This window comes from Phyllobates terribilis, unplaced genomic scaffold (assembly GCF_046119375.1).
Source record: "Phyllobates terribilis strain yellow unplaced genomic scaffold, ASM4611937v1 Scaffold_629__1_contigs__length_933511, whole genome shotgun sequence".
NCBI classification, from domain to species: domain Eukaryota; kingdom Metazoa; phylum Chordata; class Amphibia; order Anura; family Dendrobatidae; genus Phyllobates; species Phyllobates terribilis.
Window position 1 is genome coordinate 337883 of NW_027363389.1, and position 26071 is coordinate 363953.

Genomic DNA, 26071 nt, shown 5'->3' on the forward strand with positions numbered 1-26071 from the left:
CACCGTTGGAAGGGAGGAGAACCAATTAAGGCGGGGGGTGGGGTGGAACGAGCAGCTGTCTACCCTTAGCAGGAGGGCTCCTGATTACATACCTCTCCTGCTGCTGCTGCTGCTGGCTGTCCAGCAGCAGACTGAAGGTGGCTGCTGCTGTGCACAGGTATATAAAGGCTCAGAGCCTATTATGACACGCGCAGCCAGCGTTCCATTGCCACATTCCATCTACTGCAGGCAGGATACCTGGCTGGCTGAATGTCGCTGAGAAGCTCACAGAGACCGCCATAAGCAACAGTTTAACAGAATGCCACAGACTAATCAACCAAACTTTTTGGGTTGGGTTCTCTTTTATAGTCTGCAGGCATTAAATGAAAGAAGTCAGTGTTCCAGCAGAAGGAGACAACGTTTCAGAAAAGGCATTGTAGCAAACCAAAAAAGAAATTTTAAGCGCAGCAGAGTAACCAGCGCACATACCTGTTAGCTCAGGTGAGTTTAAAAGGCTGCTGTTGATAACAAGGGCATTTGCTAAATAGATGGTGTGTGTGCAACAATATACTGAAAGGTCAATTATATTGTGCAGCTTATCTCACCACCTGTAGTTATTTAGGTGAAAGCTCCAAAATGCTTGCCTAATATGTCTGTTTATCCAAAAGGAAGTAAAAAGGGAGAGCTAGAAAGATAGCATTGCATCACATTACATGGCAATGCAATGCACAGTTGCTGAAGTTGAACCAAAATGAGCTTGTAATCTGGCTTCTGCAACTTTGAACATGAAAAATCCAATGAGGAGAAGAAAAGCAAAGCCAAAGAGTCCATCCCAAAATCCGACAAACAAGCAAAATGAACAAAAAACATTGAATTCAATTCTTTCTGATTTTAGAAACTGCATTAAAGAAGGGGTGCACCGGTCCTGGAGATACTGCAATACCAGGTCAATGCGTGGAGTGGACAGAGCAAGCTCTTTTTCCATCTCCCTGTTCTAAAAATCCATTTAATATATGGTCCCCAGATAGGGGACGTATCAGATATTAAACTGATAAGAACAGATACTACACTTGATCTTAGCCAAAAGGCCGAGAAGCGATAACCAGAATTGGTTTCAAACTACGGAGCCACCCAAGGATCCTGAAAAGTCCATTTGTGGAGATGAGCTCCTGGACTCCCGTTAAGAAGACATGTTGTCAACCTCTAGATCCCTTACATGCCTGCACTTTTCGGCTTGCTGCTGCTGCAATCCACGCGTTTTAGATCTGCATAACTCCACCTCTTTAAACACAGCACCTTCACCCCCTGCTGTTCCCACCCGCCTCAACACCGTTGGAAGGGAGGAGAACCAATTAAGGCGGGGGGTGGGGTGGAACGAGCAGCTGTCTACCCTTAGCAGGAGGGCTCCTGATTACATACCTCTCCTGCTGCTGCTGCTGCTGGCTGTCCAGCAGCAGACTGAAGGTGGCTGCTGCTGTGCACAGGTATATAAAGGCTCAGAGCCTATTATGACACGCGCAGCCAGCGTTCCATTGCCACATTCCATCTACTGCAGGCAGGATACCTGGCTGGCTGAATGTCGCTGAGAAGCTCACAGAGACCGCCATAAGCAACAGTTTAACAGAATGCCACAGACTAATCAACCAAACTTTTTGGGTTGGGTTCTCTTTTATAGTCTGCAGGCATTAAATGAAAGAAGTCAGTGTTCCAGCAGAAGGAGACAACGTTTCAGAAAAGGCATTGTAGCAAACCAAAAAAGAAATTTTAAGCGCAGCAGAGTAACCAGCGCACATACCTGTTAGCTCAGGTGAGTTTAAAAGGCTGCTGTTGATAACAAGGGCATTTGCTAAATAGATGGTGTGTGTGCAACAATATACTGAAAGGTCAATCATATTGTGCAGCTTATCTCACCACCTGTAGTTATTTAGGTGAAAGCTCCAAAATGCTTGCCTAATATGTCTGTTTATCCAAAAGGAAGTAAAAAGGGAGAGCTAGAAAGATAGCATTGCATCACATTACATGGCAATGCAATGCACAGTTGCTGAAGTTGAACCAAAATGAGCTTGTAATCTGGCTTCTGCAACTTTGAACATGAAAAATCCAATGAGGAGAAGAAAAGCAAAGCCAAAGAGTCCATCCCAAAATCCGACAAACAAGCAAAATGAACAAAAAACATTGAATTCAATTCTTTCTGATTTTAGAAACTGCATTAAAGAAGGGGTGCACCGGTCCTGGAGATACTGCAATACCAGGTCAATGCGTGGAGTGGACAGAGCAAGCTCTTTTTCCATCTCCCTGTTCTAAAAATCCATTTAATATATGGTCCCCAGATAGGGGACGTATCAGATATTAAACTGATAAGAACAGATACTACACTTGATCTTAGCCAAAAGGCCGAGAAGCGATAACCAGAATTGGTTTCAAACTACGGAGCCACCCAAGGATCCTGAAAAGTCCATTTGTGGAGATGAGCTCCTGGACTCCCGTTAAGAAGACATGTTGTCAACCTCTAGATCCCTTACATGCCTGCACTTTTCGGCTTGCTGCTGCTGCAATCCACGCGTTTTAGATCTGCATAACTCCACCTCTTTAAACACAGCACCTTCACCCCCTGCTGTTCCCACCCGCCTCAACACCGTTGGAAGGGAGGAGAACCAATTAAGGCGGGGGGTGGGGTGGAACGAGCAGCTGTCTACCCTTAGCAGGAGGGCTCCTGATTACATACCTCTCCTGCTGCTGCTGCTGCTGGCTGTCCAGCAGCAGACTGAAGGTGGCTGCTGCTGTGCACAGGTATATAAAGGCTCAGAGCCTATTATGACACGCGCAGCCAGCGTTCCATTGCCACATTCCATCTACTGCAGGCAGGATACCTGGCTGGCTGAATGTCGCTGAGAAGCTCACAGAGACCGCCATAAGCAACAGTTTAACAGAATGCCACAGACTAATCAACCAAACTTTTTGGGTTGGGTTCTCTTTTATAGTCTGCAGGCATTAAATGAAAGAAGTCAGTGTTCCAGCAGAAGGAGACAACGTTTCAGAAAAGGCATTGTAGCAAACCAAAAAAGAAATTTTAAGCGCAGCAGAGTAACCAGCGCACATACCTGTTAGCTCAGGTGAGTTTAAAAGGCTGCTGTTGATAACAAGGGCATTTGCTAAATAGATGGTGTGTGTGCAACAATATACTGAAAGGTCAATTATATTGTGCAGCTTATCTCACCACCTGTAGTTATTTAGGTGAAAGCTCCAAAATGCTTGCCTAATATGTCTGTTTATCCAAAAGGAAGTAAAAAGGGAGAGCTAGAAAGATAGCATTGCATCACATTACATGGCAATGCAATGCACAGTTGCTGAAGTTGAACCAAAATGAGCTTGTAATCTGGCTTCTGCAACTTTGAACATGAAAAATCCAATGAGGAGAAGAAAAGCAAAGCCAAAGAGTCCATCCCAAAATCCGACAAACAAGCAAAATGAACAAAAAACATTGAATTCAATTCTTTCTGATTTTAGAAACTGCATTAAAGAAGGGGTGCACCGGTCATGGAGATACTGCAATACCAGGTCAATGCGTGGAGTGGACAGAGCAAGCTCTTTTTCCATCTCCCTGTTCTAAAAATCCATTTAATATATGGTCCCCAGATAGGGGACGTATCAGATATTAAACTGATAAGAACAGATACTACACTTGATCTTAGCCAAAAGGCCGAGAAGCGATAACCAGAATTGGTTTCAAACTACGGAGCCACCCAAGGATCCTGAAAAGTCCATTTGTGGAGATGAGCTCCTGGACTCCCGTTAAGAAGACATGTTGTCAACCTCTAGATCCCTTACATGCCTGCACTTTTCGGCTTGCTGCTGCTGCAATCCACGCGTTTTAGATCTGCATAACTCCACCTCTTTAAACACAGCACCTTCACCCCCTGCTGTTCCCACCCGCCTCAACACCGTTGGAAGGGAGGAGAACGAATTAAGGCAGGGGGTGGGGTGGAACGAGCAGCTGTCTACCCTTAGCAGGAGGGCTCCTGATTACATACCTCTCCTGCTGCTGCTGCTGCTGGCTGTCCAGCAGCAGACTGAAGGTGGCTGCTGCTGTGCACAGGTATATAAAGGCTCAGAGCCTATTATGACACGCGCAGCCAGCGTTCCATTGCCACATTCCATCTACTGCAGGCAGGATACCTGGCTGGCTGAATGTCGCTGAGAAGCTCACAGAGACCGCCATAAGCAACAGTTTAACAGAATGCCACAGACTAATCAACCAAACTTTTTGGGTTGGGTTCTCTCTTATAGTCTGCAGGCATTAAATGAAAGAAGTCAGTGTTCCAGCAGAAGGAGACAACGTTTCAGAAAAGGCATTGTAGCAAACCAAAAAAGAAATTTTAAGCGCAGCAGAGTAACCAGCGCACATACCTGTTAGCTCAGGTGAGTTTAAAAGGCTGCTGTTGATAACAAGGGCATTTGCTAAATAGATGGTGTGTGTGCAACAATATACTGAAAGGTCAATTATATTGTGCAGCTTATCTCACCACCTGTAGTTATTTAGGTGAAAGCTCCAAAATGCTTGCCTAATATGTCTGTTTATCCAAAAGGAAGTAAAAAGGGAGAGCTAGAAAGATAGCATTGCATCACATTACATGGCAATGCAATGCACAGTTGCTGAAGTTGAACCAAAATGAGCTTGTAATCTGGCTTCTGCAACTTTGAACATGAAAAATCCAATGAGGAGAAGAAAAGCAAAGCCAAAGAGTCCATCCCAAAATCCGACAAACAAGCAAAATGAACAAAAAACATTGAATTCAATTCTTTCTGATTTTAGAAACTGCATTAAAGAAGGGGTGCACCGGTCCTGGAGATACTGCAATACCAGGTCAATGCGTGGAGTGGACAGAGCAAGCTCTTTTTCCATCTCCCTGTTCTAAAAATCCATTTAATATATGGTCCCCAGATAGGGGACGTATCAGATATTAAACTGATAAGAACAGATACTACACTTGATCTTAGCCAAAAGGCCGAGAAGCGATAACCAGAATTGGTTTCAAACTACGGAGCCACCCAAGGATCCTAAAAAGTCCATTTGTGGAGATGAGCTCCTGGACTCCCGTTAAGAAGACATGTTGTCAACCTCTAGATCCCTTACATGCCTGCACTTTTCGGCTTGCTGCTGCTGCAATCCACGCGTTTTAGATCTGCATAACTCCACCTCTTTAAACACAGCACCTTCACCCCCTGCTGTTCCCACCCGCCTCAACACCGTTGGAAGGGAGGAGAACCAATTAAGGCGGGGGGTGGGGTGGAACGAGCAGCTGTCTACCCTTAGCAGGAGGGCTCCTGATTACATACCTCTCCTGCTGCTGCTGCTGCTGGCTGTCCAGCAGCAGACTGAAGGTGGCTGCTGCTGTGCACAGGTATATAAAGGCTCAGAGCCTATTATGACACGCGCAGCCAGCGTTCCATTGCCACATTCCATCTACTGCAGGCAGGATACCTGGCTGGCTGAATGTCGCTGAGAAGCTCACAGAGACCGCCATAAGCAACAGTTTAACAGAATGCCACAGACTAATCAACCAAACTTTTTGGGTTGGGTTCTCTTTTATAGTCTGCAGGCATTAAATGAAAGAAGTCAGTGTTCCAGCAGAAGGAGACAACGTTTCAGAAAAGGCATTGTAGCAAACCAAAAAAGAAATTTTAAGCGCAGCAGAGTAACCAGCGCACATACCTGTTAGCTCAGGTGAGTTTAAAAGGCTGCTGTTGATAACAAGGGCATTTGCTAAATAGATGGTGTGTGTGCAACAATATACTGAAAGGTCAATTATATTGTGCAGCTTATCTCACCACCTGTAGTTATTTAGGTGAAAGCTCCAAAATGCTTGCCTAATATGTCTGTTTATCCAAAAGGAAGTAAAAAGGGAGAGCTAGAAAGATAGCATTGCATCACATTACATGGCAATGCAATGCACAGTTGCTGAAGTTGAACCAAAATGAGCTTGTAATCTGGCTTCTGCAACTTTGAACATGAAAAATCCAATGAGGAGAAGAAAAGCAGAGCCAAAGAGTCCATCCCAAAATCCGACAAACAAGCAAAATGAACAAAAAACATTGAATTCAATTCTTTCTGATTTTAGAAACTGCATTAAAGAAGGGGTGCACCGGTCCTGGAGATACTGCAATACCAGGTCAATGCGTGGAGTGGACAGAGCAAGCTCTTTTTCCATCTCCCTGTTCTAAAAATCCATTTAATATATGGTCCCCAGATAGGGGACGTATCAGATATTAAACTGATAAGAACAGATACTACACTTGATCTTAGCCAAAAGGCCGAGAAGCGATAACCAGAATTGGTTTCAAACTACGGAGCCACCCAAGGATCCTAAAAAGTCCATTTGTGGAGATGAGCTCCTGGACTCCCGTTAAGAAGACATGTTGTCAACCTCTAGATCCCTTACATGCCTGCACTTTTCGGCTTGCTGCTGCTGCAATCCACGCGTTTTAGATCTGCATAACTCCACCTCTTTAAACACAGCACCTTCACCCCCTGCTGTTCCCACCCGCCTCAACACCGTTGGAAGGGAGGAGAACCAATTAAGGCGGGGGGTGGGGTGGAACGAGCAGCTGTCTACCCTTAGCAGGAGGGCTCCTGATTACATACCTCTCCTGCTGCTGCTGCTGCTGGCTGTCCAGCAGCAGACTGAAGGTGGCTGCTGCTGTGCACAGGTATATAAAGGCTCAGAGCCTATTATGACACGCGCAGCCAGCGTTCCATTGCCACATTCCATCTACTGCAGGCAGGATACCTGGCTGGCTGAATGTCGCTGAGAAGCTCACAGAGACCACCATAAGCAACAGTTTAACAGAATGCCACAGACTAATCAACCAAACTTTTTGGGTTGGGTTCTCTTTTATAGTCTGCAGGCATTAAATGAAAGAAGTCAGTGTTCCAGCAGAAGGAGACAACGTTTCAGAAAAGGCATTGTAGCAAACCAAAAAAGAAATTTTAAGCGCAGCAGAGTAACCAGCGCACATACCTGTTAGCTCAGGTGAGTTTAAAAGGCTGCTGTTGATAACAAGGGCATTTGCTAAATAGATGGTGTGTGTGCAACAATATACTGAAAGGTCAATTATATTGTGCAGCTTATCTCACCACCTGTAGTTATTTAGGTGAAAGCTCCAAAATGCTTGCCTAATATGTCTGTTTATCCAAAAGGAAGTAAAAAGGGAGAGCTAGAAAGATAGCATTGCATCACATTACATGGCAATGCAATGCACAGTTGCTGAAGTTGAACCAAAATGAGCTTGTAATCTGGCTTCTGCAACTTTGAACATGAAAAATCCAATGAGGAGAAGAAAAGCAGAGCCAAAGAGTCCATCCCAAAATCCGACAAACAAGCAAAATGAACAAAAAACATTGAATTCAATTCTTTCTGATTTTAGAAACTGCATTAAAGAAGGGGTGCACCGGTCCTGGAGATACTGCAATACCAGGTCAATGCGTGGAGTGGACAGAGCAAGCTCTTTTTCCATCTCCCTGTTCTAAAAATCCATTTAATATATGGTCCCCAGATAGGGGACGTATCAGATATTAAACTGATAAGAACAGATACTACACTTGATCTTAGCCAAAAGGCCGAGAAGCGATAACCAGAATTGGTTTCAAACTACGGAGCCACCCAAGGATCCTAAAAAGTCCATTTGTGGAGATGAGCTCCTGGACTCCCGTTAAGAAGACATGTTGTCAACCTCTAGATCCCTTACATGCCTGCACTTTTCGGCTTGCTGCTGCTGCAATCCACGCGTTTTAGATCTGCATAACTCCACCTCTTTAAACACAGCACCTTCACCCCCTGCTGTTCCCACCCGCCTCAACACCGTTGGAAGGGAGGAGAACCAATTAAGGCGGGGGGTGGGGTGGAACGAGCAGCTGTCTACCCTTAGCAGGAGGGCTCCTGATTACATACCTCTCCTGCTGCTGCTGCTGCTGGCTGTCCAGCAGCAGACTGAAGGTGGCTGCTGCTGTGCACAGGTATATAAAGGCTCAGAGCCTATTATGACACGCGCAGCCAGCGTTCCATTGCCACATTCCATCTACTGCAGGCAGGATACCTGGCTGGCTGAATGTCGCTGAGAAGCTCACAGAGACCGCCATAAGCAACAGTTTAACAGAATGCCACAGACTAATCAACCAAACTTTTTGGGTTGGGTTCTCTTTTATAGTCTGCAGGCATTAAATGAAAGAAGTCAGTGTTCCAGCAGAAGGAGACAACGTTTCAGAAAAGGCATTGTAGCAAACCAAAAAAGAAATTTTAAGCGCAGCAGAGTAACCAGCGCACATACCTGTTAGCTCAGGTGAGTTTAAAAGGCTGCTGTTGATAACAAGGGCATTTGCTAAATAGATGGTGTGTGTGCAACAATATACTGAAAGGTCAATTATATTGTGCAGCTTATCTCACCACCTGTAGTTATTTAGGTGAAAGCTCCAAAATGCTTGCCTAATATGTCTGTTTATCCAAAAGGAAGTAAAAAGGGAGAGCTAGAAAGATAGCATTGCATCTGTGGCACCCCAGGGGTCTGGTTTTCCACAGTAATGTAATGTTATGTCTGAGAGCAGGTGGGAGGTCCTTTGGTCAGGGATCCTGTGCATGCCACACCTCCTGCCCAGTCTTGGGAGGGGAAGAACTTCCCCTGTATAAACCCGGGGCTGAGGCAGGGTGAGTCAGACAAGGAGAGTGGAGACAAGAAGCAGCATAGGAAACAGCAGAGTTCCAAGGAGTCAGGGGCTGGCAGCTGCAGCGCTCGCCCTGACTAAGAAGATTCTTTACCGGACCCGGAGTCCGAGGCTGTGGGGACTAACTTCTACCCAGCAGCAGAATCCGTCAGGCAGGGGATTTCAGGTCCTCTGGCCCAGAAGCCCGAAGGCACGGTCACACGCGTGGGACCAGCACCGCCATCGTGGAGCGGAAGCCATTAGAAGGCCCCGAGTCACCGGCCATACGGGTGAGCACCACACGGTACACTCAGGGACGTGGGCTACTTACATCAGCTTCTAGCAAGGTAGCCAGAAGAGTACAGTCAGTTTGTGAGGCCTATAACTACGCCTGGCCAGGGGAGATCCCATCTGCTCAAAGACTGACCAGGCCCCGTTTGCTAGCAAGTACTGCGGGAGGGTCTATCGTTGTTACCAGTAAAGACCCTGAACTACACCGTACCGTCTCTGAGTGGTTCCTGCTACCCCCATCATCCACGTCGGCTGCCCTGAGGCCATACCCCTCCCGTTGGGGGTTATACTATCACGCTGCACAATCCTACCACCGGCCTCAGCGGTCTGCCCTGCAGCAGCAGCTCCCTGGCTGCACTCAACGGGTGGCGTAGTCATCAACTATTTACTACTAATAGACTGCCGTCTAGTTTGACTCCCTGGGCACGGACCGGGTCACCGCCACGAGACTACAACCCTCTACTGATCCGGCTCCGGGTAGGCTCCCGCATGCGCAACGCAGCGCGACACAGGCCCAGGGGCGCGTCAACTTTGGCGTAGTCGGCAGGATTTCGTGCCCGCAACCACCGGGTACTGCGTGCCTGAAAAGCAAAGACTGTTCAAACTTACCAGTGGTGAAGATTCCCACTATCCGTGGAGGTTTCCCGCCATCCGGCGCCATCTTCTACCTTCTTCCCGCCATCGGTGAAGTTTCCCGCCATCCGGCGCCATCTTCGGCCTTCTTCCCGCCATCCGTGGAGTTTTCCCGCCGTTGTACGCCATCTTGGGGACGCCGCGCGGGAAGAAGAGGGGCGTGGACTCCGAAAGCGCGCGAGAACTGAAGCCCCGCCTCACGTCCGGACGTTGCGTAAGGTCCTGGAAGGAGCCCAGCAGACGCCGACGTCACAGGAGCGCGACGGAAGGTCCTCAACCCTGACGATCCACTGCGGAGCCGCGGCCTACGGAAGAGGATCATCGCAAGGTAGGCCACGGTCCACTAGGGGGGAGGAAGATGTCGGATACGGAGGAGAGCTTCACTGCCCCAACCCCCGCCAGCGCTACCGCTGCTGCAGTTATGCCCTTCACCATGCCCTATATCCCGGGAGCAGCTTGGCTACCCCAGTATTCAGGGGAGTCACATACCCTGCATGACTTTAGAGAAAAGCTGGATAGCCTCTTCCAGGTGTACCCCCTCACAGAAGAGCAAAAAGTGAGCATCCTGGTGGCCCAACTAACCGGGGCAGCCAAAAGGGAAGTAAAATCCTGGCCACCTGGGAGGAAGACTGTCGCAGGGATACTAACCCGGCTGAAGGACACCTTTGATACCCGCACCTCAGCCGAGATTAAGCTTAGATTCTACGGGTGCAAGCAGCGAGCGCATGAGAGTATAAGGGACTATGCACTAAACCTACAAGAGGCCCTGAGGGCCATAAAGCAGACCGACCCTGATGGGGTGGGAAACGAGGACAGGCTGTTGACTGAACAATTTATAGAGGGTTTATATTGCAATGCCCACCGAACCCAGTTGCGGGCAATGGCCTTACAGGATCCCCATCTGGACTTTGCACAGTTCAAGGACAGAGCCATCCGGGTGCTCCGAGAACCGGCACCAGGTGGCGTTGTGACCCACAGACGCCCCACTACCACTTACTACCAGGAGGCGGCGCCCTTGTCAGCAGGGCCTGTGGGAGCTGATGCGCAGGCTTTGGACAATGACCCGGCTCCAGACCTACACCATCAGGTCCAAGAGCTAGCTAAGAGCGTTGCTGCGATAACCCGAACTGTGCAGTCTTTACAGGTTTCCACCCCAGGGAAGATCCAGCTGGCATCCGGACCGGAGGACATCCCGTGGCGTCGACCAAGGAGGACCCCACCGGCCAGAGGAAGACCCAGTGACCGATACAGCGAGGACGGACGACCCATCTGCCGCCGCTGCAATCAACCCGGACATATGGAAAGGTACTGTTCTTTAAACGGGCACAACCTGGGGTAGAGGGCCAACCCCCAGGAAAAAGATCACCAGGCCCATCGAACTGGCGCGACAGATATGTGGGAGGACGTCCAGTCTTGCCTGTGGTACTGGATGGCATTCCCATGAGTGCCCTACTGGATACCGGGTCACAGGTCACCACCATCCCGTACGTGCTCTTCAAGCAGTACTGGAATGACTCGGATATTACCCACTACCCTGACGACGACTTGAGTATCATCGCCAGCAATGGCCAGCCCGTGCCACAGATCGGATTTAAGGAGGTGGCCCTCAAAATCGGTAGAGTCGAACTGGCCGCACAGGGACTGATCATTGTAGATATTGATAAACATGAGAGTCACCCAAAAATAACTCTAGGAACTAACGTAATTGAAAATTGTCTTGCAGAGGTGATTTTCCTTTTACAGCAGGTTGCCAAGAACGCCAGCTCCGGCGAGCAGCGGGTGCTCCAGAAAGAGATCCGGGCACTGATGCAACGGCAACAAGTGGAACTCTCCGGCGGTGAGATTGGTAGCGTAAGAATGTGTGACCCTTTTCCTATTGCCATGCCCCCAAAAAGTGAAATGATGATTTGGTGCCGGGCAGCTATTGGTCTGAGAGGAAGAGATTACCAGGCAATGGTAGAACCAGTTTACTCAGACAGTAGGCCCACCATTTTGACAGCACGGGGGGTGGTCAATGTACGCCATGGGAGGGTGCCCATTCGCATAATAAATATCGGGGAGAGGGAAGTGTACCTGCCCCGGTATGCCACGCTAGCCAAATTATATACCACTAATCAAAATTCTATACAATCTGTGGAACCCTTGCCTCCATCTCACCCGGAGGAAGGTAACGGCTCTAAGAAAGACATGGAGGACTGGTGTCAGCAACTACATTTGGGTACTGATTCCACTCCCTCACATCAGAAACAAGGAGTCTATCGGGTGGTTCAAGAGTATGAGAGAGTGTTTAGTAAACACCCGTTAGACTTCGGGCGAGTCAAGGGGGTAGAACACCGCATCCCCACGGGAGATCATCCTCCCATAAAAGAGAGGTATCGACCCGTACCCCCTGCACATTACCAACACGCCAAGGGGATGCTTAGAGACATGAAGGAGGCTGGGGTAATCCGGGATAGCTGTAGCCCCTGGGCAGCCCCACTAGTTTTAGTCAAAAAGAAAGACAACACCATGAGGATGTGTGTAGATTACCGGAAAATCAACCGTATCACACACAAGGATGCGTACCCCTTACCAAGGATAGAGGAGTCATTGGCTGCTTTAAGATCTGCTAACTTCTTCTCTACCTTGGATCTCACTAGCGGGTACTGGCAGGTTCCTGTAGCAGAGGCGGACCGGGAGAAGACCGCATTCACCACCCCGATGGGACTTAGTGAGTTCACCTGCATGCCGTTCGGACTCTGCAACGCCCCAGGAACCTTCCAACGATTAATGGAGTGCTGTCTGGGCCACAGAAACTTCGAGACGGTCCTGTTGTACCTGGACGATGTCATCGTATACTCCAAAACTTATGAGGACCACCTGAAACACCTGGCGGAGGTGTTCGAAGCTCTGGCGAGTTACGGCCTAAAGGTGAAACCCTCCAAGTGTCACCTCCTGAAACCAAAGGTGCAATACCTGGGACACGTGGTGAGCGCTGACGGAGTGGCTCCCGACCCCGATAAGATCACCGCAATTAAGGGATGGCCAAGCCCCTCCAGCGTAAAAGAAGTGCGGCAGTTCCTAGGGTTGGTAGGCTACTACCGAAGGTTTATTCCCGGTTTCACCAAAAAGGCAGCGCCTATGCAGGACCTCCTGATAGGCCAGTCCCGGAAGGCCAAGAACCAGAAGCCGCCCTTCAAATGGGAAGAGCTAGAAGAAGAGTCCTTCCGCCAGCTGAAGATGGCCCTCACGGGGGATGAAATCTTGGCGTACCCAGACTATAGCCAGCCCTTCATCCTCTACACCGACGCCAGTAACATCGGGCTAGGAGCCGTACTATCCCAGATTCAGCAGGGGAGAGAACGAGTGATCTCCTATGCCAGCCGAAAACTGCGACCCACCGAAAGGAACCCCGAGAATTACAGCTCATTTAAGCTAGAGTTCCTGGCCGTGGTATGGGCAGTCACCGAGCGCTTTAGGCATTACCTCGCTTCTTCCCGGTTCACCGTATATACGGATAACAACCCGTTGATACACCTGGACACGGCAAGACTCGGTGCCCTGGAGCAGAGGTGGATGGCCCGTCTGTCCAACTACGAGTTCACAATCAAATACCGGGCAGGACGCTCCAATACTAACGCGGATGCCCTGTCCAGGATGCCCAACCTGCCGGACGAAGGAGAAGATCCGGAGGGACTGGAAGAAGTTGAACTCCCTGCGTTCCACCGTCATGGGACTATCCAGTATTCCCACCGGGTAAGGGGTAAACAGGCTGCTACGTTGAACCCCTTACCCCACTACAACTGGGCGGAAACGCAAGACAGCGACCCTGCCATCCGACTGGTGAAGGAGATGCTGACTCGGCCGGAGGCTCGACTTGAACCAGACGCTCCGGAGGAAGCCAAACAACTATGGGCGGAGAAGAGTCGACTATTCCTTTACAAGGGGAAGTTGTGCCGCAGAATGGTCAACTCCCGGACGCATGAACTACTCTGGCAAGTAGTGGTGCCATGAAGAGACGCAGCCATGGTGATGGAGGCATACCACGACGGAGCTGGACACTTCGGGTGGAAAAAGCTGGAGTTCCTGCTGCGCGAGCGGTTCCACTGGGTAGGCATGAGGGGAACCATCGAGAAGTGGTGCAGAGACTGTGGCCCGTGCAATCTGAGAAGGAAGGACCGGGCCAGCCAGAAGACTCCCCTGCAGTCCATCGTCACCCGGCAACCGTTGGAACTGGTAGCCTTGGATCATGTAAAACTGACCCCAAGCAGAAGTGGCTACGTCTACGCGTTAACCATCGTGGATCATTACTCCCGGTTCTTGGTTGTCGTCCCCGTCAAGGACTTAACGGCTCAAACAGCAGCTAGAGCCTTCCAGCAGCACTTCTGCCGTCCACACGGGTACCCGGACCAAGTGCTGACGGACCAGGGACCTGCCTTTGAAGCGGAGGTCTTCCAGGAATTCTGCAATCTGTATGGCTGCCGGAAGATAAGGACGACACCCTACCATCCGCAAACTAATGGACTTTGTGAAAAAATGAACCAGGTGGTAATGGATCTGCTAAAAACATTGCCCCTGGAAGAACGCAGTCTGTGGCCTGAGAAGTTGCCCGATCTGGTGGACCTATACAACCACATCCCGGTAGGTTCCACCAACTGTACCCCGGCTTACCTAATGAGGGCGAGACCTGGTAAGCTACCTGTTGACCTGGAAATGGGAGTCCTGACACCTGAGGACACTTCACCAGAAACAGACTGGGACACAGAGAGGCAGCAGCAGTACTGGAGAGTACAAGAGAGCGTGGAGCGAAGTCTCTGTCAGGCTATTGAAAGACAAGAGAAGACTTACAACCAGTATGCTCCCGCTGTTCCCCTGGTACCCGGAGAGCAGGTCTTGAAGAGGAAAAGACGGCTCCACAAGTTGGATGACCAGTGGGAGGAGGACCCGTACACCGTACTGCCCTCAAGCCACGAGAACCCGAAGGTCTGTACCATCAGTAAAGACGGAGGGGAAACCACAGCCATTGTATCCCGGGACCACCTGAAGAAGTGTCCCGAACAACTGAGGAACCCTGAAGAGGAACAAGAAGACCATCGACCCGTGGAAGAAAGGGAAGATATGGTTAGTACCGTGCTCGGGGACTTCCCTCAGTCTTGGACTCAAGTCAATGGTGCAGTTGTGGTACCCGTACTCACCTTCCTCCAACCATCATCCCAAGAACCTACGGAGCAACGGGTAGAGCTGGAAGAACAGCCGGTCCAGGAGGCAGAAGACTCCACACAAGCAGAACAGGAGAATCAACCCTCTGCTTATAGTGAGCCTGCCGTACCCCTAGTGAGACAAAGAGCCGGTAGACAGCTGCCCAGTTTACCCTTGACAGCTCCTACACCCTGTAGTTCAGGGCCAGACAGTCAGCTCCGTAGGTCCACTCGGGTCACTAGAGGCCAGTTACCCGCACGCTGGAGAATTTAAAGTGTATAAATTGTTTTATTTATGTTTTTCTGTGTATTGTTGCTTGTGAATAATTTTGTGTTTCCAGTTGTTTTTAGGAAACCTTGGTGGATTTACCGGGAATCCTTGTATATAGTTGGAGCGTAACCCAGGATGGACTAGAGACTGTTAAGGACTCGGGGTAGGACAGACCCCTACCTGGTTACGTCTCCCTGTGTTGGTGAAATGGACACCTTGCTTTCTTCAGAGACTGCACCCGGTTGCGGACACGCCGTAACCATCTTTATATGTTTTCTTATTGTATTATTAATGTTTTTGCCTTGTTATGTTTTTCTAAATGTGTTTAGTCCCGGAGTACTAAAATTCACTAGGGGGGAATGTGGCACCCCAGGGGTCTGGTTTTCCACAGTAATGTAATGTTATGTCTGAGAGCAGGTGGGAGGTCCTTTGGTCAGGGATCCTGTGCATGCCACACCTCCTGCCCAGTCTTGGGAGGGGAAGAACTTCCCCTGTATAAACCCGGGGCTGAGGCAGGGTGAGTCAGACAAGGAGAGTGGAGACAAGAAGCAGCATAGGAAACAGCAGAGTTCCAAGGAGTCAGGGGCTGGCAGCTGCAGCGCTCGCCCTGACTAAGAAGATTCTTTACCGGACCCGGAGTCCGAGGCTGTGGGGACTAACTTCTACCCAGCAGCAGAATCCGTCAGGCAGGGGATTTCAGGTCCTCTGGCCCAGAAGCCCGAAGGCACGGTCACACGCGTGGGACCAGCACCGCCATCGTGGAGCGGAAGCCATTAGAAGGCCCCGAGTCATCGGCCATACGGGTGAGCACCACACGGTACACTCAGGGACGTGGGCTACTTACATCAGCTTCTAGCAAGGTAGCCAGAAGAGTACAGTCAGTTTGTGAGGCCTATAACTACGCCTGGCCAGGGGAGATCCCATCTGCTCAAAGACTGACCAGGCCCCGTTTGCTAGCAAGTACTCCGGGAGGGTCTATCGTTGTTACCAGTAAAGACCCTGAACTACACCGTACCGTCTCTGAGTGGTTCCTGCTACCCCCATCATCCACGTCGGCTGCCCTGAGGCCATACCCCTCCCGTTGGGGGTTATACTATCACGCTGCACAATCCTACCACCGGCCTCAGCGGTCTGCCCTGCAGCAGCAGCTCCCTGGCTGCACTCAACGGGTGGCGTAGTCATCAACTATTTACTACTAATAGACTGCCGTCTAGTTTGACTCCCTGGGCACGGACCGGGTCACCGCCACGAGACTACAACCCTCTACTGATCCGGCTCCGGGTAGGCTCCCGCATGCGCAACGCAGCGCGACACAGGCCCAGGGGCGCGTCACATCACATTACATGGCAATGCAATGCACAGTTGCTGAAGTTGAACCAAAATGAGCTTGTAATCTGGCTTCTGCAACTTTGAACATGAAAAATCCAATGAGGAGAAGAAAAGCAGAGCCAAAGAGTCCATCCCAAAATCCGACAAACAAGCAAAATGAACAAAAAACATTGAATTCAATTCTTTCTGATTTTAGAAACTGCATTAAAGAAGGGGTGCACCGGTCCTGGAGATACTGCAATACCAGGTCAATGCGTGGAGTGGACAGAGCAAGCTCTTTTTCCATCTCCCTGTTCTAAAAATCCATTTAATATATGGTCCCCAGATAGGGGACGTATCAGATATTAAACTGATAAGAACAGATACTACACTTGATCTTAGCCAAAAGGCCGAGAAGCGATAACCAGAATTGGTTTCAAACTACGGAGCCACCCAAGGATCCTAAAAAGTCCATTTGTGGAGATGAGCTCCTGGACTCCCGTTAAGAAGACATGTTGTCAACCTCTAGATCCCTTACATGCCTGCACTTTTCGGCTTGCTGCTGCTGCAATCCACGCGTTTTAGATCTGCATAACTCCACCTCTTTAAACACAGCACCTTCACCCCCTGCTGTTCCCACCCGCCTCAACACCGTTGGAAGGGAGGAGAACCAATTAAGGCGGGGGGTGGGGTGGAACGAGCAGCTGTCTACCCTTAGCAGGAGGGCTCCTGATTACATACCTCTCCTGCTGCTGCTGCTGCTGGCTGTCCAGCAGCAGACTGAAGGTGGCTGCTGCTGTGCACAGGTATATAAAGGCTCAGAGCCTATTATGACACGCGCAGCCAGCGTTCCATTGCCACATTCCATCTACTGCAGGCAGGATACCTGGCTGGCTGAATGTCGCTGAGAAGCTCACAGAGACCGCCATAAGCAACAGTTTAACAGAATGCCACAGACTAATCAACCAAACTTTTTGGGTTGGGTTCTCTTTTATAGTCTGCAGGCATTAAATGAAAGAAGTCAGTGTTCCAGCAGAAGGAGACAACGTTTCAGAAAAGGCATTGTAGCAAACCAAAAAAGAAATTTTAAGCGCAGCAGAGTAACCAGCGCACATACCTGTTAGCTCAGGTGAGTTTAAAAGGCTGCTGTTGATAACAAGGGCATTTGCTAAATAGATGGTGTGTGTGCAACAATATACTGAAAGGTCAATTATATTGTGCAGCTTATCTCACCACCTGTAGTTATTTAGGTGAAAGCTCCAAAATGCTTGCCTAATATGTCTGTTTATCCAAAAGGAAGTAAAAAGGGAGAGCTAGAAAGATAGCATTGCATCACATTACATGGCAATGCAATGCACAGTTGCTGAAGTTGAACCAAAATGAGCTTGTAATCTGGCTTCTGCAACTTTGAACATGAAAAATCCAATGAGGAGAAGAAAAGCAGAGCCAAAGAGTCCATCCCAAAATCCGACAAACAAGCAAAATGAACAAAAAACATTGAATTCAATTCTTTCTGATTTTAGAAACTGCATTAAAGAAGGGGTGCACCGGTCCTCGAGATACTGCAATACCAGGTCAATGCGTGGAGTGGACAGAGCAAGCTCTTTTTCCATCTCCCTGTTCTAAAAATCCATTTAATATATGGTCCCCAGATAGGGGACGTATCAGATATTAAACTGATAAGAACAGATACTACACTTGATCTTAGCCAAAAGGCCGAGAAGCGATAACCAGAATTGGTTTCAAACTACGGAGCCACCCAAGGATCCTAAAAAGTCCATTTGTGGAGATGAGCTCCTGGACTCCCGTTAAGAAGACATGTTGTCAACCTCTAGATCCCTTACATGCCTGCACTTTTCGGCTTGCTGCTGCTGCAATCCACGCGTTTTAGATCTGCATAACTCCACCTCTTTAAACACAGCACCTTCACCCCCTGCTGTTCCCACCTGCCTCAACACCGTTGGAAGGGAGGAGAACCAATTAAGGCGGGGGGTGGGGTGGTACGAGCAGCTGTCTACCCTTAGCAGGAGGGCTCCTGATTACATACCTCTCCTGCTGCTGCTGCTGCTGGCTGTCCAGCAGCAGACTGAAGGTGGCTGCTGCTGTGCACAGGTATATAAAGGCTCAGAGCCTATTATGACACGCGCAGCCAGCGTTCCATTGCCACATTCCATCTACTGCAGGCAGGATACCTGGCTGGCTGAATGTCGCTGAGAAGCTCACAGAGACCGCCATAAGCAACAGTTTAACAGAATGCCACAGACTAATCAACCAAACTTTTTGGGTTGGGTTCTCTTTTATAGTCTGCAGGCATTAAATGAAAGAAGTCAGTGTTCCAGCAGAAGGAGACAACGTTTCAGAAAAGGCATTGTAGCAAACCAAAAAAGAAATTTTAAGCGCAGCAGAGTAACCAGCGCACATACCTGTTAGCTCAGGTGAGTTTAAAAGGCTGCTGTTGATAACAAGGGCATTTGCTAAATAGATGGTGTGTGTGCAACAATATACTGAAAGGTCAATTATATTGTGCAGCTTATCTCACCACCTGTAGTTATTTAGGTGAAAGCTCCAAAATGCTTGCCTAATATGTCTGTTTATCCAAAAGGAAGTAAAAAGGGAGAGCTAGAAAGATAGCATTGCATCACATTACATGGCAATGCAATGCACAGTTGCTGAAGTTGAACCAAAATGAGCTTGTAATCTGGCTTCTGCAACTTTGAACATGAAAAATCCAATGAGGAGAAGAAAAGCAGAGCCAAAGAGTCCATCCCAAAATCCGACAAACAAGCAAAATGAACAAAAAACATTGAATTCAATTCTTTCTGATTTTAGAAACTGCATTAAAGAAGGGGTGCACCGGTCCTGGAGATACTGCAATACCAGGTCAATGCGTGGAGTGGACAGAGCAAGCTCTTTTTCCATCTCCCTGTTCTAAAAATCCATTTAATATATGGTCCCCAGATAGGGGACGTATCAGATATTAAACTGATAAGAACAGATTTTTTTTTTTTTTTTTTTTTTTTTCTCCTCAGACGAGGAAATTCCACAGTCTATGGAAACCAGACAAAGGAAAATTCCATCAAAACAGCTGCGTCAAATCCAATACGCAATTTGCTGTCCCCATCATCATCGGAAATATTTATTTTATATTTCAAAACAACAATAACAAAAATCAAGAGGTACTAACAATATATCTCCACTTTTTAACTTTCCATATTCCCTCCGCATCCACTTCCCCTCTCCTCTTTTTGTCCCATAGGAAACACACATACATCTTCCCCAAAATCACCTTCACACTATCCTTTACAGCAATTTCCTTCCTTTTAAACACATACACATTCCTCACATCCCATAACACTTCCTTTATACATGCAAGCATCAACCACAAGACTCTTTCCTTCGTCCCATCACATATTCCCAAACCAAACATAAACAACTCAAAAGACAACAAATTCACACCACACAATTCTTTACACAAAGGCCCCATTCTCCCAATCACATCTCTAGCATACTGGCAATTCCAAAAAACATGCAACACACTTTCCCTTCCACCACAGCCATTTCTTGGACACATTTCACTCCTCACCAAACCTCTATTCCTCTGAAACTCTCTCACAGGTAATACTCCATGTAAAGACTGCCACACAACTTCACTCTGTTTGTTGGTCATACCACTCATCCGCACTTTCTTCCAAACCTTCTGCACATCACCACCCCTAACCATATTTATTCCACATTCTACCTCTCTACATTCAATCATCCTATACACAGCCTTCTTATTCTCCAGCAATCTCACATCTGCATCACACAGTTCATACCTCACCAAAAACTTATAAACCCACACATACCATACAGGCACCTCAAAAGCAATCGGACATCGCAAATCCCTTTCTTGCCACTTTAAACGAAACAAATACGCTCCAAATAAATACCTACACATAGATGAAAACTTTCCATCCGCCCTAATCACTTTCAAAACAAACACAACGATATTCACACCAAAAAACACGTCCAAATTCGGAAAACCCAAACCACCTTTTTCCACTCTTTTAACCAAAATTTCTCTCCTAGCTCTCTCCATTTTCGAGTTCCACAAAAAAACAAATAAAATTCTATTCAAGCTTCTCATACACATATATCCTGGTGGAAATACTACCGCAATATATAAAAATATTGGCAACACCACACTCTTAACAATTAAAATCTTCCCAAAAAAGAATAAACTCCTCAATTTCCAAAAATTCAACTTCTGCTCAACTTTTCCTTTCGCATCATCCCAACTTTCTTTCCCATCCAAACTCTCTGAAAACTTCACACCCAAAACTTTAATAGGTCCATTCACTACATTCACACCTACATCCCTACTTAAACTTCCGCCTCCAAAACCCTTACACTCACTCTTTTCCCAATTCACTTTAAACGCAGATGCACCACAAAAAATAGACACTAACAACTTCACCCGCCTCACCGAACATTCAGAATCACATAATACACACACGTCATCCATGTAACCACTCACCTTCCATTCTTTTCCTCCACCTCCCGGCACTTGCACACCACGAATTACCTTATCTTTCCTCAGCATACACAACAATGGCTCAATTGCACAAATAAATGCTACAGGGGACAAAGGACACCCCTGTCGCACACCCGAAAACACATTCACTTTCCTACCCACATACCCATTCATTAAAACACAGCTATAAACACCCGCATACAAACTTCTCACTCGCCCAACAAAATCAGCCGGAAAACCCATTTTTAACAACACTCTGAACAAAAAACCATGCGACAACCTATCATAAGCCTTTTCAAAATCCAAACTTAACAAAAATACACTCTTCTTACGACCCATGCAATCCCATAGACAATCTCTTAACATACACACACACTCATGAATCCGCCTCCCAGGTACCGCACAACACTGCTCATCCCCAATCACACTCTCTATCACATCACGCATCCTATTAGCCATAAGTTTTGCATAGATTTTATAATCACAATTAAGTAACGTTATTGGCCTCCAATTCCTCAGACTTTTCAAATCCCCTTTCTTAGGAATTAACACAACCATACCTGCACGCATACTCTCAGCCACCTCCATGTTTCCCCACATATACTTACATACATCCACAAAGTCCTTACCAATCACACCCCACATCACACGATAAAATTCTACTGGGAGGCCATCCTCCCCCGGCGTCTTATTCAAAGCCATACTACACATAACCTTCCATACCTCATCACCAGTCACCTCACCCATCACTCTCTCTCTTTCTGCTTCACTCAACTTACTCTCTAACACACTCAAAACATCATTCTCCAAACATTCATCCCTCTGTTTCACTGCATACAGATCCTCATAAAACTTAGCCACCTCTTCACACATATCCTCTCCACTCACCTCACTTCCATCTGCTCCATACACCACGCTCATACTCTGTTTCTTTCCAAAAACTTTTTTAAAGAAAAACCGATAACATTTCTCATCCTGCTCCATCTTATCAATCTTTGCCCTAAACACTATGCTTCTCCCTCTCTCCAACAAAAACTCACTAATCTCCTTTTTTACCTCTAAAATATCCTCCTCCACCTCAACTCCTCCTTCCCTTAACTTATACAAAACGCTCAACCGCGCGTTCAGTTTAACAAAACTCTCTCTTTTAATTGCTGCATACTTGTATCCTAAATTTTTAAAGAACATTTTTGTTTGTTTCTTCACCCAGTCCCACCACTCACAAACATTCCCAAACTCATTTTTATGCTTACACCATTCTTCATACCGCCTTTCATACTCCTTTCTCACATCTTCATTCTCTAACAGTTTAACATTTAACTTCCACAATCCTCTCCCAAACACTCCATCAACTTTTATATCCAACTCACACAACATACACACATGATCTGAAAAAAGAACGTTTTCCTGCCTATAATTAACAGAAACCATATTTTTAGAAATAAAACAATAATCCAATCTGGATTGTACCCTACCACTCTCAGAAAAGAAAGTGTTCAACAAAGGATTCATGTTACACACGCGCTGCATATCACACAACCCAAAATCATTCACTAACTCCAATAATGCTTTCCCAGACACATCCACATTCACTCTCCCCACATCACAGTTCATATCACCCACAATTACCACAGGTATTCTTCCTGGAACAAAAAGCTTAATTTTTTCAAATAAATTTTTGCGCTCATTTTTTTCAACTGGCGCATAAACATTAATAACACAAAACTTTACATTCTTGTATACAAAATTAGCAAGGATACATCTCCCCACCTCAATAACCAAATAATCACTCAAAACAACCTCCCTTCCTTTAACCAAAATACCCACACCATCATTCTTATTACATGCACTCCCCGACCACACAGACGCTCCATAAGACCATTCATCCCCTTTCACACCATCCACTACCCCACATTCTTGTAAACAAAAAATAGATGCATTTTGCATAGCTAAAAACTCAAAAATAGCAGCTCTTCTTACTTTACTTTTAAACACTCTTACGTTTTGGGACACTATGGTAAATCCCATAATACTTCTACTCCTTCACCAATTACACAAAGAAATAGCCTTTGGCCTAAACCAAAGCTCACAAGAGGACAAAAAGAAAAAACATTTACAATATTATATGGTGACACTATCCAGCACCACCACTATCCTCCTCCGCCATCAGAACAGAACAGCTGGTTTCCGACCCGCTGGCTTCACCAGCCACACTCCTCATTCTGGCAGTTCTGATCTTCCTCTGAGGCTCACTAAAATCTGCATCATCACTGCCCCCACCATCCTCCCTACGACTCTTCTTTGCACCCCTATCATCCTCCGAAGAAAAATCTTCAGTGTTTTCAGGACCCGAAGGGTGTTCAGGACTGTCGGGTTCCGAGATTTGCACTTCACATCCTGTTGCGTCCATTGCCTCTCCAAAAGTCATCATCTCAGGCAGCTCTGCTTCCACCACTTTCCTAGATATTCTCGCAGACACTGCCTTTTTCTCCACCTTTGCCACTTCCCTCCAGAACTCCTTTTCTTCCCTCCGCTTCTTCCTCATTTCTTCAGCAGAAGAAGAACATGGTCTCAGGGACACCTCCTCTGGCGCCGTAGAGGGAGAGGCTCTACCAGTTTCCCGCCTCCTTCCCTCTCTCTCCTCCCTCTCCAATCTTTCCAGCACTTTCAGTGCGCTTGCCATCTGCCTCCTCTCCAGCTCCTCCTCCTTCTGTTCTTTATCAGAACGTCTAGGTGCACTCATAGGACAGTCCTTATACATGTGATCACTACTCCCACAGACATCACAGGACTTGGCCTCTGGACACTGGTTGGCCATATGCCCCTCCTTTCTGCAATTTCGGCAACACTGCCCTTTAAGGCATGTTACCATGGTATGTCCGAAAGAAAAGCATCTACGGCAAAACATGGGCTGGCCTGGGTAAAAGAGGAAACCTCTATGGCCTGCAACGGAAAAATTTGATGGAGGGTGTCTAAAGCCCCCCACACTGTCAGGATCCCTTTTCAATTTCACACGGAATTTATACTGACAGTTAAAGATTCCTAGACAATTGACTTGCTTCACTCCCTTCCGCACATATTCACAGTAGCGAGAGAGGAAGCACTCCAGCAGCTCAGGGTCTGTAAAAGGGTTATAGACAGTCACAGTCACCTCCTTTTCTTGCAGACCAAACAAAGGTTCCCATCTAACTCCTTCCAAGCAGGGGTCACTAGAGTGACCACGGAGCCATTCAAAGACATTAAGGCAAACATCCTGGTCCATAAAGGTAACGTCATAATTACCTTGACGTGAAAATTCGTTGACACTGAAGATCTCAGAACGTCTTGCTCCAGCTTTGCCTTCAACGATGTCTTGGACAATGAAAACCACGTTGTTCTTGTTCTGGTCAGATGGATCCACGGACAAACGGATGGTGTTCTTCACAAAAGACATCTTGGATTCTGTCGGTATGGAATACCACAGGAAAAAGCAGAAAATCCTCCACAAAAGGGTCCGGATTCCTCCAGGAGACTCGCACCAATCAAGGTACAGTCATACGATCGCAGCCAAAAGGCCGAGAAGCGATAACCAGAATTGGTTTCAAACTACGGAGCCACCCAAGGATCCTGAAAAGTCCATTTGTGGAGATGAGCTCCTGGACTCCCGTTAAGAAGACATGTTGTCAACCTCTAGATCCCTTACATGCCTGCACTTTTCGGCTTGCTGCTGCTGCAATCCACGCGTTTTAGATCTGCATAACTCCACCTCTTTAAACACAGCACCTTCACCCCCTGCTGTTCCCACCCGCCTCAACACCGTTGGAAGGGAGGAGAACCAATTAAGGCGGGGGGTGGGGTGGAACGAGCAGCTGTCTACCCTTAGCAGGAGGGCTCCTGATTACATACCTCTCCTGCTGCTGCTGCTGCTGGCTGTCCAGCAGCAGACTGAAGGTGGCTGATGCTGTGCACAGGTATATAAAGGCTCAGAGCCTATTATGACACGCGCAGCCAGCGTTCCATTGCCACATTCCATCTACTGCAGGCAGGATACCTGGCTGGCTGAATGTCGCTGAGAAGCTCACAGAGACCGCCATAAGCAACAGTTTAACAGAATGCCACAGACTAATCAACCAAACTTTTTGGGTTGGGTTCTCTTTTATAGTCTGCAGGCATTAAATGAAAGAAGTCAGTGTTCCAGCAGAAGGAGACAACGTTTCAGAAAAGGCATTGTAGCAAACCAAAAAAGAAATTTTAAGCGCAGCAGAGTAACCAGCGCACATACCTGTTAGCTCAGGTGAGTTTAAAAGGCTGCTGTTGATAACAAGGGCATTTGCTAAATAGATGGTGTGTGTGCAACAATATACTGAAAGGTCAATTATATTGTGCAGCTTATCTCACCACCTGTAGTTATTTAGGTGAAAGCTCCAAAATGCTTGCCTAATATGTCTGTTTATCCAAAAGGAAGTAAAAAGGGAGAGCTAGAAAGATAGCATTGCATCACATTACATGGCAATGCAATGCACAGTTGCTGAAGTTGAACCAAAATGAGCTTGTAATCTGGCTTCTGCAACTTTGAACATGAAAAATCCAATGAGGAGAAGAAAAGCAAAGCCAAAGAGTCCATCCCCAAATCCGACAAACAAGCAAAATGAACAAAAAACATTGAATTCAATTCTTTCTGATTTTAGAAACTGCATTAAAGAAGGGGTGCACCGGTCCTGGAGATACTGCAATACCAGGTCAATGCGTGGAGTGGACAGAGCAAGCTCTTTTTCCATCTCCCTGTTCTAAAAATCCATTTAATATATGGTCCCCAGATAGGGGACGTATCAGATATTAAACTGATAAGAACAGATACTACACTTGATCTTAGCCAAAAGGCCGAGAAGCGATAACCAGAATTGGTTTCAAACTACGGAGCCACCCAAGGATCCTGAAAAGTCCATTTGTGGAGATGAGCTCCTGGACTCCCGTTAAGAAGACATGTTGTCAACCTCTAGATCCCTTACATGCCTGCACTTTTCGGCTTGCTGCTGCTGCAATCCACGTGTTTTAGATCTGCATAACTCCACCTCTTTAAACACAGCACCTTCACCCCCTGCTGTTCCCACCCGCCTCAACACCGTTGGAAGGGAGGAGAACCAATTAAGGCGGGGGGTGGGGTGGAACGAGCAGCTGTCTACCCTTAGCAGGAGGGCTCCTGATTACATACCTCTCCTGCTGCT

At 47.5% G+C, this 26071-nt stretch overlaps 10 non-coding genes across 10 annotated transcripts; all 10 read right to left on the bottom strand.

Annotated features, from left to right (window-relative positions):
- Window positions 1–888: 888 nt before the first annotated feature.
- LOC141234004 (U2 spliceosomal RNA) lies at window positions 889–1079 on the bottom strand. Its single transcript, XR_012300027.1, has one exon. It is a non-coding gene; the product is annotated as a U2 spliceosomal RNA (small nuclear RNA).
- A 1115-nt stretch (window positions 1080–2194) lies between these two features.
- On the bottom strand, window positions 2195–2385 carry LOC141234015 (U2 spliceosomal RNA). Its single transcript, XR_012300038.1, has one exon. It is a non-coding gene; the product is annotated as a U2 spliceosomal RNA (small nuclear RNA).
- Window positions 2386–3500: 1115 nt separating this feature from the next.
- On the bottom strand, window positions 3501–3691 carry LOC141234018 (U2 spliceosomal RNA). Its single transcript, XR_012300041.1, has one exon. It is a non-coding gene; the product is annotated as a U2 spliceosomal RNA (small nuclear RNA).
- Window positions 3692–4806: 1115 nt separating this feature from the next.
- On the bottom strand, window positions 4807–4997 carry LOC141234026 (U2 spliceosomal RNA). The gene has a single exon (XR_012300049.1). It is a non-coding gene; the product is annotated as a U2 spliceosomal RNA (small nuclear RNA).
- A 1115-nt stretch (window positions 4998–6112) lies between these two features.
- LOC141234038 (U2 spliceosomal RNA) lies at window positions 6113–6303 on the bottom strand. The gene has a single exon (XR_012300060.1). It is a non-coding gene; the product is annotated as a U2 spliceosomal RNA (small nuclear RNA).
- A 1115-nt stretch (window positions 6304–7418) lies between these two features.
- Window positions 7419–7609, bottom strand: LOC141234050 (U2 spliceosomal RNA). The gene has a single exon (XR_012300071.1). It is a non-coding gene; the product is annotated as a U2 spliceosomal RNA (small nuclear RNA).
- An 8976-nt stretch (window positions 7610–16585) lies between these two features.
- LOC141234062 (U2 spliceosomal RNA) lies at window positions 16586–16776 on the bottom strand. The gene has a single exon (XR_012300082.1). It is a non-coding gene; the product is annotated as a U2 spliceosomal RNA (small nuclear RNA).
- Window positions 16777–17891: 1115 nt separating this feature from the next.
- LOC141234046 (U2 spliceosomal RNA) lies at window positions 17892–18082 on the bottom strand. Its single transcript, XR_012300067.1, has one exon. It is a non-coding gene; the product is annotated as a U2 spliceosomal RNA (small nuclear RNA).
- Window positions 18083–19197: 1115 nt separating this feature from the next.
- LOC141234102 (U2 spliceosomal RNA) lies at window positions 19198–19393 on the bottom strand. The gene has a single exon (XR_012300110.1). It is a non-coding gene; the product is annotated as a U2 spliceosomal RNA (small nuclear RNA).
- Window positions 19394–25548: 6155 nt separating this feature from the next.
- On the bottom strand, window positions 25549–25739 carry LOC141234073 (U2 spliceosomal RNA). The gene has a single exon (XR_012300091.1). It is a non-coding gene; the product is annotated as a U2 spliceosomal RNA (small nuclear RNA).
- Window positions 25740–26071: the final 332 nt, after the last annotated feature.